We start from the raw sequence: 5108 nt of genomic DNA, 5'->3' as shown, positions 1-5108 counted from the left end.
TTAATCAGATTGTTAGATTTTGTACTATACAGTTCTTTGGGCTTCTTATGTATTCTGGTTATTAATCCCTTGTCAGATGGGTAGTTTGCAAATATTTTCTCCCATTCTGTGGGTGGTCTATTCACTTTGTTGATGTTTCCTTTGCTGTGCAGAAGCTTTTTAACTTGATGTGATCCCATTTGTCCATTTTGCTTTGGTTGCCTGTGCTTGTGGGGTATTACTCCAGGAATCTTTGCCCAGTCCAATGTCCTGGAGAGTTTCCCCAATGTTCTCTTTAGTGGTTTCATAGTTTGAGGTCTGAGATGTAAGTCTTTAGTCCATTTTGATTTGATTTTTACATATGGCATGAGATAGGGATCTAGTTTCATTCTTTTGCAGATGGATATCCAGTTTTCCCAGCACCATTTATTGAAGAGACTATGCTTTCCCCAATGTATATTCTTGGCACGTTTGTCAAAAATGAGTTCACTGTAGATATGTGGGTTTATTTCTGGGTTCTGTATTCTGTTATATTGGTCTGTGTGTCTGTCTTTATGCCAGTACTATGTCATTTTGGTTACCATAACCATAGCTCTGTGGTATAATTTGAAGTCAGGTAATGTGATTCCTCCCATTTTTTTCTTTTTGCTCAGTGTATTAGTCTGTTCTCACACTGCTAATAAAGACATACCCGAGACTGGGTAATTTATAAAGGAAAGAGGCTTAATTGACTCACAGGTCCACATGACTGGGAAGGCCTCACAATCATGGTGGAAGGCAAAGGAGGAGCAAAGTCACCTCTTACATGGCAGCAGGCAAGAGAGCATGTGCAGGGGAACTCCCCTTTATACAACCATCAGATTTCATGAGACTTATTCACTATCACGAGAACAGCATGGGAAAGACCTGCCCCCATGATTCAATTACCTCCCACCAGGTCCCTCCCACAACATGTGGGAATTATGGGAGCTACAATTCAAGATGAGATTTGGGTGAGGACACAGCCTAACCATATCATTCAGGATAGCTTTGGCTATTCTGGGTCCTCTGTGGTTCCATATAAATTTTAGGATTGTTTATTCTACTTCTGTAAAGAATGTCATTGGTATTTTGATAGAGATTACATTTAATCTGTAGATTGCTTTTGGTAGTGTGAATATTTTAACAATATTGATTCTACCAATCCATGAACATGGAATATCTTTTCCTTTTGTGTGTGTGTGTGTGTGTGTGTCCCCTCTTCAATTCCTTGCATCAGTGTTTTATAGTTTCTATTGTAAAGACTTTTCACTTCTTTGGTTACGTTTGTTCCTAGGTAGCTTATTTTATTGGTAGCTATTATTAATAGGATTAGTTTCTTCATTTCTTTTTCAGATTATTCACTGTTGGAATATAGAAATGCTACTAACTTTGTTTATTTTGTATCCTGCAACTTTACTGAATTTGTTTATCAGTTCAAATAGTTTTTTGGCGGAGTTTTTGGGTTTTTCTAAATATAAGATTATATCATCTGCAAACAAGGATAATTTGACTTCTTCCTTTCCAATTTGGATGTCTTTCTTTTGTCTGATTGCTCTAGCTAGAACTTCCAGTACTATGTGGAATAACAGTGGTGACAGTGGGCATCCTTATCCTCTTCCAGATCTTAGGAGGAAAGGCTTTCAGTTTTTCCCTATTCAATATAATACTAGCTGTGGGTCTGTCATATATAGTTCTTATTATGTTGAGGTATGTTCCTTCTATATGCAGTTTTTCAAGGGTTATTACCATGAAGGGATATTAAACTTTGTCATCTGCTTTTTCAGCATTACTTGAAATAATCATATGATTTTTTTCCTTCATTCTGTTGATATGATGTATTACATGGATTGATCTGCATATATTGAATTATCCTTGCATCCCTGAGATAAATCGCACTTGATCTTGATGAACAATCTTTTTAGTGTGTTGTTAAGTTTGGTTTGCTAGTATTTATTTTGTTGATAATTTTTGCATTAATACTCATCAGGGATATTTTTGGTGTTTTTAGAAAACTAAAAAAGTCATTTTTTTGGATGCATCTTTGTCTGGTTTTGGTATCAGGGTAATACTGACCTCATAGAATGAGTTTGGAAGTATTCCCTCCTCTTCTTCTTTTTTTAATAGCTTGGGTAGGATTAGTATTAGATCTTCTTTAAATGTTTCAGAAAATTCAGCAGTGAAGCCGTAGGGTCTCAGGATATTCTTTACTGGGAGACTTTTTATTATGACTTCAATCTCATTACTTGTTATTGATCTGTTCAGGTTTTAGATTTCTTCATGGTTCAATCTTGGTAGGTTGTATGTGTCTAGGAATTTGTCCATTTCTTCTAGGTTTTCTAATTTATTGGCATATAGTTGCTCATAGTTGTCTCTAATGACCCTTTGAATTTCTGTGATATCAGTTGCATTGTCTCCTTTTTCCTCTCTGATTTTATTTATTTAGGTCTTCTTTCTTGGTTTACTAGCCTGGCTAAAAGTTTGTCAGTTTTGTTTATCTCTTTAAAAAAAAAGTTTTGTTTCATTGATCTTTTGTATTGTTTTGTTCATTTCTATGTCATTTATTTCTGCTCTGATTTTTATTAATTATTTTCTTCTACAAATTTTAGGTTTGGCCTGCACATTGTGCACATGTACCCTAAAACCTAAAGTATAATAAAAAAAAAAATTTAGGTTTGGTTTGCTCTTGCTTTTATAGTTTTTAAAGATGCATTGTTAGGTTGTTTGTTTTATGTTTTTCTACTTTTTTGATGTAGATGTTTATTGCTACAAACTTTCCTCTTACTACTGCTTTTGTTGTATCCTATAGGTTTTTGTACGTATTGTTTCCATTTTTTGTTTCAAGAAATTTTAAAATTTTTTTCTTATTTCCTTAATTGACCCACTGGTCATTCCAGAGCATATTGTTTAATTTCCACGTGCTTGTATAGTTCTCAATGTTCCTCATGTTATTGATTTCTAATTTTATTACATTGTGGTCAGAGAAGACACAATACAATTTCAATATTTTTGAATTTTTATAAAGACTTGTTTCATGGCCTAACATATGGTCTGTCCTTGAGAATGATCCATGCGGTGAGGAGAGGAATGTGTATTCTGCAGCCATTGGTTGAAATCTTCTGTAAATATCTATTAGGTCCTTTTGGTTAATAGTGCAGATTAAGTCTGATGTTTTGTTGTTTGTCTTCTGTCTGTACGATCTGTCCAATGCTGAAAGTAGGATGTTGAAGTCTCCAGCTATTATTGTATTGGGGCCTATCTCTCTCTCTTTAGCTCTAATGATATTTGCTTTATATATCTTGGTCCTCCAATGTTGAGTGCTTATACATTTACAATTGTTATATCCTCTTGCTGAATTGACCCCTTTACAATTACATAATGACCTTCTTTGTCTCTTCTTATAGTTTCTGCCTTAAAATCTATTTGGTCTGATGTAAGTATAGCTACTTCTGCTCTTTTTTGGTTCCCATTGGCATAGAATATGTTTTTCCATTTCTTCCTATTTGTGTCTTTATACATAAAGTGTGTTCCTTGTAGGCAACAGATCATGGGGCTTTGTTTGTTTGTTTTTTGAGACAGAGTCTCACTGTCTTGCCCAGGCTGGCATGCGGCAGCACAATCTTGGCTCATTGCAACCTCTGCCTCTCAGGCTCAAGTGATCCTCCCACCTCAGCCTCCTGAGTAGCTGGGACTACAGATGCATGCTACCATGTCTGGCTAATTTTTGAATGTTTTGTAGAGACAGGGTTTTGCCATGTTGCCCAGGCTGGTCTTGAACTCCTGGGCTCAAGCAATCCACCTGCCTCAGCCTCCCAAATTGCTGGGATTACAGGTGTGGGCCACTGCACCAGGCTCAGATCATGTTTTTTAATTCATTCAGCCACCCTATACCTTTTGATTGGAGAGTTTAGTCCATTATATTCAATGTTATTATTGATAAGTAAGGACTTACTTATCAATTTTTTTTCCTGGTTGTTGTGTGGTCTTTCCTTCCTTCCTTCCTTCTTTCCTTCCTTCTTTCCTTCCTTCCTTCTTTCCTTCCTTCCTTCTTTCCTTCCTTCCTTCCTTCTTTCCTTCCTTCCTTCTTCCTTCCTTCCTTCCTTCTTTCCTTCCTTTCTTCCTCCCTCCCTCCCTCCCTTCCTCCCTGCCTTCCTTCCTTCCATCTGTCTTCCTTTTTGTGAAGGTGATTTTTTTCTGGTGGTATGTTTTAATTTCTTGCTTTTTATTTTTTGTGTATCTAATGTAGGCTTTTTAAATTTGAGGTTACCATGAAGCTTGTTAATAATATCTTATAACCGATTATTTTAAACGAATGATAACTTAACATTGATCGCAAAAACAAACAAGCAAAGAGAAAACTAATACAAAGTCTATATTTTAACTTCATCACCCCTACTTTTTAACTTTTAGTTGTTTCTATTTATATCTTACACTGCCTGTCTTGAAAAGTTGTTATCATCATCATAGTTGATAGGTTCATCTTTTGGTCTTTCTACTCAGGGCATGAGTAGTTTACACACCACAATTACCTTGTCAAAATATTTTGTATTTATCTCTATACTTAGTATTATCAGTGAGTTTTGTACCTTCAGGTGTTTTCTTATTGCTCATTAACAAGAACATGAATCACAAATGAATTTTTGTGAACATGAATTTGCACATCATCCTTGTGCAAGGGCCATGGTAATCTTCTCTGCATCATTCCAATTTTAGTATATGTGCTGCTAAAGAGAGCATTGAGCCAGTTTTTACAATATTAAAGTGAGATTTGGAAGACCTAGGGATGCCCAGGTTGCTAATGCTCAGGTTGTACAAGATAAGAAATACTAAAGTCCAGTAAAAGAAAAAAAAGCATATTGGCTTGATGTTCTTTGATTATGGTGTTTGAGCATTTTTCAACCATCCTGATTTTATTTTTTTATTTTATTTATTTATTTATTTATTTTTGGAGACGGAGTCTCGCTCTGTCACCCAGGCTGGAGTGCAGTGGCGCAATCTCGGCTCACTGCAAACTCCGCCTCCCGGGTTCACGCCATTCTCCTGTCTCAGCCTCTCCGAACAGCTGGAACTACAGGCACCCACCACCACGCCCAGCTAATTTTTTGTATTTT

The 5108-nt window shown here is 36.1% G+C and overlaps 1 non-coding gene across 1 annotated transcript; it reads right to left on the bottom strand.

Annotated features, from left to right (window-relative positions):
• Nucleotides 1–4627: 4627 nt before the first annotated feature.
• Nucleotides 4628–4734, bottom strand: LOC115830786. The gene has a single exon (XR_004026323.1). It is a non-coding gene; the product is annotated as a U6 spliceosomal RNA (small nuclear RNA).
• Between the last annotated feature and the right edge of the window lie 374 nt (nucleotides 4735–5108).

The sequence above is a fragment of the Nomascus leucogenys genome, chromosome 16 (genome assembly GCF_006542625.1).
Source record: "Nomascus leucogenys isolate Asia chromosome 16, Asia_NLE_v1, whole genome shotgun sequence".
In the NCBI taxonomy this organism is placed as follows: Eukaryota; Metazoa; Chordata; class Mammalia; order Primates; family Hylobatidae; genus Nomascus; species Nomascus leucogenys.
Note: the sequence above shows the minus strand (reverse complement) of the source record. Positions and strands in the feature narration are given on the sequence as shown.